Source organism: Mandrillus leucophaeus, unplaced genomic scaffold, assembly GCF_000951045.1.
Source record: "Mandrillus leucophaeus isolate KB7577 unplaced genomic scaffold, Mleu.le_1.0 Scaffold263, whole genome shotgun sequence".
Taxonomy (NCBI): Eukaryota; Metazoa; Chordata; class Mammalia; order Primates; family Cercopithecidae; genus Mandrillus; species Mandrillus leucophaeus.
Window position 1 is genome coordinate 2,077,989 of NW_012102732.1, and position 13,216 is coordinate 2,091,204.

Below are 13,216 nucleotides of genomic sequence, written 5' to 3' on the forward strand. Positions count from 1 at the left end.
CTCATGAAGTATGTGGTTCCAATATGTGCCGCTGTTTATTGATGGGGGACACAGAGACACATAGAGACTCAGAGACTAGGCACAGAGGACACTCAGACGGTGAGACTTCCCACCACTCACACCCCTCCACCACCACTCCCCACCATAGCATCTCAGCCCCAGCCCCAGTTCCAAGGCGAGTCTTGACCTAAAGAGAAAGTCAATCACTGAGACTGATGGAGCAGGTGATGATGACAGCAGTAGCTGTTCTCTGAACTTGCACAGGGACCTGAGTGCTGGGCACATGTTACTTTGTCTAATCTTCCCAAGATCCCAGTGGAGAAGATATAGTAATAATTCTACTTTATGGAAATCTTAGGAGATTTGCCCAAAGGCCCACAGCCAGTATCTAGGAGTACAACCATAGTGATGATAACCCTGATTATAGTTGCATGAATTCAGTGTTGACCATGTACCAAGTATATTTGTAGATTTTATAAATGAGAGTCCTGAGGATCAAAGGACTTGCTCAAAGTCAGTAACAACCACCATGTTGCTCACCTCTCCACCAGCACCTCTGCCTTCAGCACCCCCACCAAGCACTTGTGTGTGTCATCCCATCTGATGTGCCACCTCATTACTATTTTTGCTTTAACTGCCAAAGGAAAAGTAGTGATGGGAACAGGAAAGAGGGATGTCTATGGATGTAGTTGCCTTGGAGAGACCCTCCCACCAGAATTTGGCTTATGATTAGCCCTCAAAGCAATTCTACACCCTCCACCTGCTCCCACTTCTCACATTATCCCTGTAGGAGTACGATAAGTGATAGCTATAAAGGACATGAAGAATTTCTTTTTTTTTTTTTTTTTCAAATAAGCAAATTGCATTAAATTTTAATGATGGCCATTATGGACTGGTTTGTCTTTGGTGCTTAAGCGAGTCCTCCGGTCCCCTTTGAAGAATTACATTTGCACAGATTAATTGTCTGCAATTTTGTCCGGCACATCCTTATCCCAGTCATCACACTGCGAAACCTTGTCCCCATCTGGGCAGAGCTCAGTGATGTAGCACTTTGGCCTTTAAAATATGCACAATAAATATTTCAGATTTTCTGATGAATGACTTGCTCTCATGGCAAGGCTGCAGGGATAGAGTTTTGCAGGGACAGAAGGAGGGAGAAGCGAAGCAAATCTCAAAACGAGAGTCACTTTCAGGCTTCACAAAGAGGTACTGGGTGCCAGGCAGAAGGGGTGGCTTTTGTGGTCAGATGCCACAGCAGCAGGAGTCACGCTGGAGTTGCTTTCTGAAATGCCTGACTGTGTCCTTCTCCTAGACAGGTGTCACTTTCCCAGGATGACTCTCTTCCAAGGAGCACATTTAACCTTCCCAATCTTAGGAACCCTATATGAGACCAAAGTTCCTGCTGAAAGAGATGTGTGATTTTCGGTAAACCGGTCCATGGAAAACTCAATGAAGTGACCAATGTAACATTCAAGGTAACAAGTGAATAGTTAATGGGTCACTCAGTTGAATAGTCTGTGGAACCCTCAGTGAAATAATCAATGTAACATTCAATTGGTACTTTGTACTCCATTTATTCAACAATTCAATTTTCCATAAAGCATCCACTTGGTCCTTTAGAGCTCTGGACCAGACCATGCCATTTACCTTTTAAAAATATTCCGTGGTTTCCTATTACACTTAGAATGATATACTAACTCCTGACCATGTACCTAAGGCTCTGACATGAACCATAACCACCTCACGCATTCATCACCCCTCACAATACTCCATCCACACGGGCCTTGACCCATCTTCCCCGAACTCACAGAGCATGTTTCTGCTCCAGAACCTTGACGCTTGCTCCTCTCTCTTCCCAGAATACTCTGCCTTGGGATCTTCCCAGGGCTGGCTTCTTGATGTCATCCAGGTCTCAACTCAAACGTTCTATCAAATGTCTGAGGATATATTCTTGAACTAATCTAAGGCAATCCCTTCATCTCAACCATTCTCCATCAATTACTTTATTTTATCAGCTCTCATCACTATTCCAACTTGTTTGCTTTGTTTATGTGTGCTTTGCTTATTGGTTATCTGTCTCTTCCAGTCCAAGGTAAGTTCCATGAAGGTAGGGACTTATTTATGTTGTTCATCGTGGTATCCCTACTGCTTAGAATGTAGCTCATCACCATGTCAGTGCACAGAAGACATCTGTTGAATGAATGAATATTTCTTGAGCACTAATGATATGCAGATTGTATGTTGAGCACCTGGAATATAGCACTAAATGAGACACATGGTTCTTTTTAATGGATCCCTTTACATTCTAGTAAGGTGTTTGTTCTTTCACCTTTCATGGCCTTGGACAGCAACTCTGGGAGGCAAACACACCCAGATAGGAGTGACTGGTGTCCAATTTTGATCATGATGCTAGGGTCAGATTCAGAAGTCCTAGAGGTTTTAGTGTCAAAAGAGTTTTTAGAGATCACGACATCCAAACTTCCTATTTATAAGTCCCAGAGAGAGGATGTGGCTTAGACAAGTTTACACAGAGGGCTAGCGGCAGAGTGAAAATTAAAATGCAGGACTTTTGACTCCAGGAGTTATGTTCCTTCAATTTTATTGTCTCAACACTAGGATCTGGGTTCTGAGCAGCCTACGCATTGTTTCAAAAGAAAAATTTATACTAGCACATTCTAATTAAAACCCATCAAATCAAGATTGGTGTATTGGAGCTGAACCCCAGGTAGTACCACAAAAGACCTTACTAGGGGCACCTGAGCCAGGTAAGCATTCCCACTGGCTCTTCCATAAGCAATCCACCTCTCCATTCTTTCTTCCAACAGATTTTCAGTGCCTCACTTATATTAGGACACAAAAACAGCTAGAGCTGCTATGAATTCAACTTTACTTCTCATCTACATGAGGTAGGTTTCCTATCTCATAATGGAGGTATCTGCCAAGGGAATGTTCCTCATTTCTAGTTCACAAGGAATTCTACAGCCCTTTTCAATAAATATCCGATTGACAGTCCCTCTGAGTGCTTCACAGACTATTCAACTTTTCCATGGACTATTCCGTTGACTGTTACATTGGTCATTTCATTGAGGATTCCACAGACTATTCAACTGGGTGCCCCATGAATTATTCAATGGTTACCTTGATTGTTACACTGGTCACTTCATGGAGTTTTCTATGGATGAGTGCACCAAAAATCACACATCTCTTTCAGCAGGAACTTTGGTCTCAGATGGAGTTCCTGAGACTGGGAAGGTTAAATAAACTTCTGCATGAGTGCAAGAGGCCCTTCTACCTTGTTATCTTGTGGCAGAATCCTTTAGTGCCCACTCCTTGAGGAAAACCAACATGGCTTCCCTTGTGATAACTCTCACAGCAGTTTCAAACGTGGCCATAAAAAGCAGCACTTGATTTCCCAGCTGAAACACTTCTTTTTCCAGTGTCCCAAGGAGGGGGTTGGAATGGGATAAGTTATGTGTTGTGGTTTTAGGCATTAATGAATATGAGAAACTAAATTATTGAATTTTGCAATGCAAATTATATTTTGAACAGAAATTCTTCATTTCTGAATGCTAAGGACTCATAAAGAATGTCAATGGTTTATGAATTAGGCCATTAGCGTGCAATTTGTGATTCAAACAGCACACTAGCACTGTGTAATAAGTAACTATATAAAGAGCAGTGTTGTTGTCTACATTTTCAAAATATTTTGCTTAATGCATTAGAAAGTTTTCAAAAGGCTGCAGTGGGCCTCCCTTCCTTCCTCACTCCTCCCTCCCCGCCTTCCTTCTTCCCTCCGTCCTTTTCTTTTGAGACAGAGTCTCGCTCTGCTGCCCAGGCTGCAGTGCAGTGGCGTGATCTCGGCTCACTGCAAGCTCCACCTCCCAGTTCAAGCCATTCTCCTGCCTCAGCCTCCTGAGTAGCTGGGATGATAGGCGTATGCCACCACACCCTGCTAATATTTGCATTTTTAGTAGAGATGGGGATTTCTCCATGTTGACCAGGTTGGTCTCGAACTCCCAGCTTCAAGCAATCCATCTGACTCGGCCTGCCAAAGTGCTGGGATTATAGGCGTGACCCACCATGCCCGGCCCCTCCTTCTTTTCCAAGCTTCCTCCCCAATCCCAATTCTCTCCCTCCCTCCCTCCCATCCTCCTTTATTGGTTAACTACATTCCCCTCCCTTCCTTCATCCCTCCCACCTTTCCTTCTTCCTTCCTTCCTGCTTTCTTTCCCTCCTCCCTCTCTCCCTCGCTGTCCTCCTTTCTCTCTCCTTCCCTGTCTCCTTCCTTTCTTTCCTCTCTCTCATTCTCTTTCCATTGGCTACATTAGCTATTACTCGTATGCTTCCCAGTCTAGTCCTTCCCAGATTAGATTATGGGAGCTGAAAGAGTTTTAAGAACTAATCTAGACTAGTCCCACTAGCTCTAGAGATGGGAACCCTGAGACCCAGAGAGTGAAAGGTCATGTCCAAGGTCCCACAGGGATAGATCCAAGTGGAGCCAGGTCTCTGCAATACTCACCCCCTCAATTGACTCCATCATGCCAGTGAGCAATCGACTCATCTCAGATACTTTACTGAGAGTAGGTTTTCACGGAGGCAGAGAGATGAGGGCACTGGCTATCAGGTGAGATGAGAGGGTGGGAAGGAGATGAGAAACTGGAGGTGAAGAAAGGGTGTGGCAGGAAAAAGCTAATGCAAATTTCAACTGTACAGTTTATTAATTGGGATGACTTGATCTCAAGGCAACTGGGACCAGGAAATAGCATTGGTATGGCGTAAAATTTCAGTTCAGTTAAAAAAATGAGGTTTTGCAATTAGAACCATCAGTCAAAGAAGGAAGTACTTAGTGAAGTGGTGCGCATTCCATCACTTAGAGAATTTCAGGTTGAGTGCAAATACTAATACATAGAAATCCAAGAGCCTAAAATTCTTCTAGCTTAGTGGTGGTCAACCTTGGCTGCACCTCAGAATCACCTAGGGGAGATTTGAAAACCCACTCCATGCCTGAGAAACACTGTCAATGAAATCAGAATTTCTAGGGGTGCGACTTGAGACATCAGGACTTTTTTTTTTTTTTTTTTTTTTTACGTTTTCTTTTAAGAATTCCAGTGTTCAGCTAGGATTCAGAACTACTAGTAAGCCCAGTGGTTCTCAAATGTTAGTGTGCATGAGAAACACCAATGAAGCTAATTATCAATGTACGTTCCTGGGTGCCTCTGCCTACCTATTCCAATTCAGTTCATCCGAAGGGGGACCTGGGAATCAACATTTGAACAAACAACCCAGATGACACTGATGCTGCTGATCTGAGGACCACAGTCATAGAAACACTCCCTGTGTACTTCTCTGTGTGACATTCGATTCTCTTCAACAAATGTCCCTGCTAGTTATCCACCCGCCACTTTGCTACTTCCAGAAACAGGAGGAGCCAATTCCACTAGTGGGTTAACTGCACGTGAGAGAGCTCTGACTCAAGGCCAACAGTCTCAGGTGGCTTTGGGGAGTCCTGGTCAGAATCATTTGGGAATAGACGTATTCAGCTTTTAGCTCCAGGGATGCACACATAATCCTAGCCTTGAGTGGAAAGCTAGCGATAAGAGAGAAATAACCTTCATCCAAATCTAGCTGTTCTCTTCCCATATTGATGAAGGATTTTTGGTCATCCTTGCTTCTCACCCTAGCGAGCTGCAGTCTCTTCCAGGTAACCAAGATGCTGAGGATTTTGCTGTCTTCTCCAAACAATTCTCTGAAGCTTCTGAGAGTGCCTTTCCCACTTTGCAGGAAAGACCTTCAAAGTCAATAGTCCTGTGTTAGTTGTAATGAAATAGACAAGATCTAGAGTCTGCCAGGGATTCCTGCAGCAGCCATTTTCCAGGAAGATGGCAAACAATAGCATTATTCAAATGACCAGAGGCAAAATATGCCCCCTACCAAGAGTGCCTTGCAAATTCGCACATTCTGTAATGGAGTGTCTTCAGAAGCACACACAGAGAGTGTGCTCAGTGAGTGATGGCCAGAAGGCAAAGAGCTCACCTTGGGCTATGAAATATTTAGAAGTTAACTTAGCACCCTCATGCTTTATAAAGAAGAAAGTTCATGCATTTTTAAATTATTTTGTAAATCATGTTGAAGGCTGACAATGCAGATTTACCACCACGGCTGCGATTTAAATACCAGGTTATCCTCTCATTATGTTAACAGAGTGAAGAGAAAGAGAGAGTCATTCCCTCTGATCTGTCAAAAGCCTGTTGCGCTCCTCTTGGTGAAAGCATGCCCCCCTCCTCAACTCTGGCTTCCAGGAGATGCTCCCCCTTGGTGTGAGAGGTTGAGGAAGGGTGTGATTGGATGCTTTGAGAGAACTGTCTGTGTTTGGGGGAGCAGGTCAGAAGGGGTGGCAGAGTGTTCATGCCTATTAACTAGAACAGCATGGTGCATGAGCCAGGTTACGTCTTCTGCAGCAGAGTAGGGCAGCGGGGTGACATGAGATGCATCTTCCTCCTTTATCAGAACTTGTGAATTCCTTCAAAAGAGAAAGTGTGTGTGTGTGTGTCTGTGTGTGTGTGTGTGTGTGTGTGTGCATGCATTTTGAGTGAACAAATTCATATCAGAAACTATCAGGAAGCTATTTCTGGAATGGTGGCTTAAACCATGAGTTCTAGCACTTTGGGAGGCCAATGCAGGCAGATGACTTGAGCCCAGGAGTTCAAGGCTAGCCTGGGGAACATAGCGAAACCCCATCTCTACCAGAACTTAGCTGGGCATGGTGGCATGTGCCTGTGATCCCAGCTACTCAGGAAGCTGAGGTGGGAGAATAAAGTTGAGCCTGGGAGGCAGAGGTTGCAGTGAGCTATCACACCACTGCACTCCAGCCTGGGCAATACAGGGAGACCTTGTCTAAAACAAACAAACAAACAAACAAGAACAAACTATCAGGAAACTGGAGACCCAGTCTAGGTGATGAGGAGGGGGAAATAATAACTTGCAAATAGCTCACAGACCCAACACTCCGCACCCCGTATTGGGTGGAGACAGAGTCATGGTGTGGATTTATAATCAGATGCTATTATTGTTTGCAGCTGTGTGGCTTTGGACAAGTTACTAAACCTCCCTGAGCATAGTTTCCTTTTCTGTAAAGTGGGGCCCAAAACTACCACCCTCAGTGGTCCCATGTGACAATAAAAAGACACAGCACAAGAAAGGGGCTTAGTACAGGCACAGAGTACAGTCTCAATGCAGTCTGGCTAAAAACACGCAAAATTCCATGATTAAAAAAAAAATCTTACTACAGACTAGAAATCTTGTTTGGGCTTTGCAGTTGTTATCTTATTTTGTGCTCACAGCAAACCCATGGGGAACTGTCCATATTATGCTCATTTCACAGACAGGACTGAGGTTCAGATAAACAACGAGCCTCAAAGCACACAGACACTAACAGGCAGAGGCAGGATTTGAATTTGGGTGTCCCTGACACCAAAGCTGGGGCTTTTCCACTTTCCCCTGCTGTCTCCCTTCCCTGGAGAGAAGATCTCATGGCTTTATGAGCTTAGGAGCTGTGAGGGCCCATGAGTTGAGCAGTGAGGGAATATTTATTTATTTATTTACTGAGACATAGTTTTACTCTGTTGCCTAGGCTGGATGGAGTGCAGTGGCGTGATCTGGGCTCACTGCAACCCCCACCTTCCAGTTCAAGTGATTCTCCTGCCTCAACCTCCGGAGTACCTGGGACTACAGGTGTGACCACCATACTGGGCTAATTTTGGTATGTTTAGTAGAGTTGGGGTTTCACCATGTTGGCCAGGCTGGTCTTGAACTCCTGACCTCAGGTGATCCACCTGTCTTGGCCTTCCAAAGTGCTGCGATTACAGGCATGAGCCACTGTGCCCGGCCCACTTAGCATGTTTTCATGTTCAACGTTTAAAGTATTGGTGGCAGGAAAATGTTCATGGGTTGGAGAGAAATCACCAACTTAACTCATACTCGTTAACTTTTCTTGTAGACCAGGGGATGGGTGGGCATTATTTTGCTGTAGCTAGATTGGAGGGTGTAACCATCTGCTCTTGCATTGCTATAAAGAAATACTTGAGACTGGGTAATTTATAAAAGAAGACGTTTAATTGTCTCACAGTTCTGCAGGCTGTATAGGCTGTATAGGAAGCAGAGCAGCTTCTGCTTCTGGGGAGGCCTCAGGAAACTTACAATCAGGACAGAAGGTGAAAGCCCGAACTCTCATCTTGATCATGATACAAAATAAATATTGGCTATATCAGAACAATTGGATAGTCTTGTTTTTGTCAGTCATAACATGGTAAGTTCAACCCCCATGTCAACTTCTGAGATTGCAAAATCAGCAATAACTGAGGCAAAGCACTGTTAATGGACAATTTCATCAAGTAAAATCTCGCAAATAATATATTGCTGTTTGTCATCAAGACACTTAATACATCAGGGGCTGCTTCCAAAGCTCCCACAATCAATTTTTGCTAATTTACCAATTCTGTGGCTCTGTGAGGGTTCTGATAATTTCATATTTTACACACCCACAGAGGTTACGGTAATTGATTCAGTTCTAGAAAGTACTGTAATGACTTTGAAGCATAGCAGCTTCTGCTTCTGGGGAGGCCTCAGGAAACTTACAATCATGGTGGAAGGTGAAGGGGAAAGAAGATGGGACTTTAGTACTAAAGAGCTCCAGAAAGCATTGAATAACCAAGAATCAATAAAGGCAAAAACCAAGTCTGCTCTGGGACATGAGCTCAAGAATCCATGATGCTTCTCATTGGAGTGCATTAGATCCAATGACATGCAGTTTCTAAATCTTGGTCTTCCAAATATCAAATTCCCAGTAGGGAATCCGATTTTCCCAGGTCCAACCAGGTGCTCATGCCTGGGATCATTAAGCTATGACTGGGCTGGCAGAGGAAGGGGTTCCTATATATAGTGGGGTCATTATTAGAGCCAGATAGACATCCCATAAGGTCTCAGAGTGCTAGCTGGGAGGTATTGTCCACATTCCTTTGTTTTTCTGTCTCCTTTCCGAGAAAAGACAATCTGAAGCTTATCTTTTTGCTTTGAGACAAATCAAGACATAAACCAAGAAAGCAGCAGGAACTAGAAGAATGCTACATGGGGAACACAGACTGTTTTTTTTGTTTGTTTGTTTTTGTTTTTTTTTTGAGACAGAGTCTCACTCTGTCACCTAGGCTGGAGTGCAGTGGCGTGATCTTGGCTCACTGCATCCTCCGTGGCCTGGGTTCAAGTGATTCTCCTGCCTCAGCCTCCAGAGTAGCTGGGACTACAGGCATGTGCCACCATGCCCAGCTTTTTTTTTTTTTGTATTTTCAGTAGAGATGGGGTTTCACCGTGTTGGCCAGGATGGTCTTGATCACCTGACTTTGTGATCTGCCCACCTTGGCCTCCCAAAGTGCTGGGATTGGAGACACTGACCTTTTAGGGTACAGTGATCCTGCCCTTAATCAACCTGGCTCAAAAAGTGGATCCATAGGATAACATGGGGGAAGGAGGGTAAGAAATGGATTATGAGAAGGGAGTGATGAGAAGGACAAACAGCTCTCCCACATCGAAAGTGTTTAAATAATAGTCTGTTCTCTACGTATGACCCACGGTGTCCAGAGAGGAGAAACCGTGGTAAGCTCATTTGGAAAGCCCAAACTCTCATCTTGATACAAAATACATATTGGCTCTATCAGAACAATTGGATTGTCTTGTTTTTGTCAGTCACAACATGGTACGCTCAACCCCCATGTCAATTTCTGAGATGGTAAAATCAGCAGTAACCGAGGCAAAGCACCGTTAACGGACAAGACAATTTCATCAAGCAAAATTTCACAAATAATATATTGCTGTTTGTCATCAAGACACTTAATACACCAGGGGCTGCTCCCAAAGCTCCCATAATCAATTTTTGCTAATTTACCAATTCTGTGGCTCTGTGAGGGTGCTGGTAATTTCATATTTTACACACCCACAGAGGTTACGGTAATTGATTCAGTTCTAGAAAGTGCTGTAATGACTTTGAATGAACTTGAAAGGTTTTGCATTTGTTTTCAGAGGCTGTTAGAGAGAGTGATTCAGACTCTGCCACACGGGCACAATTTGTAAAGGTTGGACATGAAAACGACGGATTAGCTTTTCTCGGAGACAGCTATCTTCTTGTTATAACCTCCCTGCTCATGAGGCAGGCTGGGCTTGGCACTGAAACACTCGACTTCCTTTTTATCTGTATCTCGATGGTGGCAGAAATCATCTCTGAACATCTGAAGGGAAAAAAGGCAATTATTGAAAAATCCTCCTAGAATGACTTGGCTTTTTGAATTCAGTTTCTTTAACAAACACCCAAAAAGTAAGTTGGTAAAGATGAGAAGTTGTAAAAATTTTCTTCTCGACTTTGGCGCTTCTGAAACTATATATATTCAGCTTCACTTTGGCCCTGAGTGTCTCTTTTAAGCTGGTTAGGCCTGACTGTGAAGACAATGTCAGGAGGAGAAACCCGGAGCTCTGTTGTAGTGGCACCGGCAGCATGGTTATTGCCATTTTTAAGGAGTGTTTTCTATGTCCCTGAGACCGTGCTAAGCACTTTGTACAGTGAGAGCACTGAAGCTGAATGAATCCCTTTCAGGCGGCTCAACCCATTTTACAGATTATAAAATTGAGGCTCAGCAAGGTAAATGTGTGCAGGCTTCCCAGTCTGTCTGCTTACAATGCCTGTGCCCTTAACCACCCTCCTGTTTTGCTAGTCTACCAGCAGTGTGCTGGTAAATGTTTAACAACCAGCTTTCCGAAAACACAAACAAAAACAACGGAACTCTGATATGTAGCGTTTGTTTATTATTGTGGTGTAAATACTCCCACCACGGTTCATTTCAAGCTACTGATGTGATGCTGAGAAATACGGAAGAGTTATGCAAGTGAGGTAGGAGGTGGGACTTTACTCTGGACCAGACTGAAGACTGGCTGAAACAGGGAAGAGGCAAAAGCACCTCTCCAGAAGACATGCCCACCAGTGGCAGGTCAGTTGACCATTGCCACGGCAATACCCAAAAATTACCACCCTTTTTCATAGCAACGACCGGGAAGTTGCCATCCTTTTTCTAGACACTTCTGAAAAACCTGCCCCTTCATTTGCATGTAATTAAAATTGGGTATAACTATGACTGCAGACCTGACCCTAGGCTGCTACTTTCAACACACTGCTTATGGGGTAGCCCTGCTCTGCAGGAGCGATCGTGAGATTGTAACACGGCTGCTGCCTCATTAAAGCTAAGCTTTCTTCTACCACCAGCTTGCTCTTGAATTCTTTCCTGAGTGAAGGGAAGAATCTCTGTGGGCTAAGCCCCGGTTTTGGGGCTCACCTGCCCTGCATTACAAGGTCAGCTCTCACGCTGGTGTGATATCAACCCCATAAAGTTTCCTATGAATCATTTATCTATTAATAAACTCATCTTGCACTCCATTTTCTGATATGTGCCCAATATTGCAGCTCAGATTGCTTTTCCTTGTAGCCTCACTTTGTCGGATGCTACCACTATGGCCCTGTCTTCTGATTCATTCCCAGGGTATAAACATCTTACTAGTCTTTTGTCCGGTACCCCTGCTGGAATGACCTTCACTCTGAGAACTGGGCTTTCACAGAACCTATTTCAGAAAGACAACAACGCCTCAGCCAGCTGCGGTGTTTGAGGGTGAGGTGTTCACTCATGATGGTGTGTAGGGACATTTTCAGTAACTGAGTGTCGAGAGGTGAACTTTAAGTCCACTCCAACACTCCCACGTTGGAGCCAACACGAGTGGGTGGAGAATGCACCAAAGGTTCTTAAAGCGGGCGAGAAACGACTTCGGGGAGCTGCCCGACTTCCGGGGTGGAGAAGGAGCCCCTCTCCAGGCTCAACAGGAACGGAGGCTCCGGAAGACATTGAGGAGTTTCTGTTCATCAGTGAGGGATGAGACTCCGGGTAAGACTCCCTGGAGTGCAATTAGACCATATAGAAAACATTCTCATCTGCGTCCTGAAGACTGCTCTTGGGAGAAGGTGGCAGAGTCGAATATATAATGAGGAAATGAATCAATGAGAAAGGGTGAAACCTGAATCTCAAGGGAGGCTCATGAGTTCGATGGGAGATGATGGTGGCCGGGACTGGGGTGTGGGCAGTGCCCAGGGACAGTGGAGGAGGGGGAGTGCTACTGAGGGGAGAGAAACCATCAAGGATGAAACAGCTCTGGCTATGGGAAGAGATGGCAAATCTCTATCCACTGTTGAACACCAGGCAGTTGATGTGGCAGATTGAGAGAAGGGTGGTACTCAAGGCTGACTGAACACCCTGCATTAGGCTGGATACTTTATAGGTGTTGCTCTATTTCATCCTCATAAGAGTCCTTTCATGACAATTAAGCTGAGAACAGTTGCGATTGGGCACCCAGTTATATAACGGGTGTGGTTTGCAGTCAAGCCAGGATTTTCTGATTCCTCCTTCATTGCTGTCTGGTCTCACCCTGTAGAAGGCAACGCTTTCCTCCAAGCCCTCTCGTTCTTTCCTTGCTGGGCTATTTCTTCTCTGTCTTCAAGCTCCTGACTTTTGAAGCTACTATTTCTTGAGTTCTTAATAAGCTAAAGCACCTGACTGAAGGGTCTGCACCCAATATTTCATTAAATACACACAACAATGCAGTGAGGTGAGCATTCACTCTTCCTACCACCGTTTTTCCCAATGAGAATTCTTATCCGTAGAGGGGTAGAATCACTTGTCCAAGGTCACCCTGTCAATATATGGCAGAGCTGGGCTATGAACCGTGATGGCATCTTGCCTGCTACTCTTCTGATGTGCAAAGTAAATATGTGCAGGCTTCCCAGTCTGTCTGCTTACAATGCTTGTGCCCTTAACCACCCTCCTGTTCTGCTAGTTTACCAGTAGTGTGCTGGTAAATGTTTAACAACCAGTTTTCCGAAAACAAAAACGAAAACAACAAAACTCTGATTTGTAGCGTTTGTTTATTACTGTGGTGTAAATACTCCTACCACGGTTAATTTCAAGCTACTGATGTGATGCTGAGAAATAAGGAAGAGTTATGCAAGTGAGGTAGGAGGTGGAACTTTACTCTGGACCAGACTGAAGACTGGCTGAAACAGGGAAGAGGCAAAAGCACCTCTCCAGAAGACATGCCCGCCAGTGCCAGGTCAGTTGACCATTGCCATGGCAACACC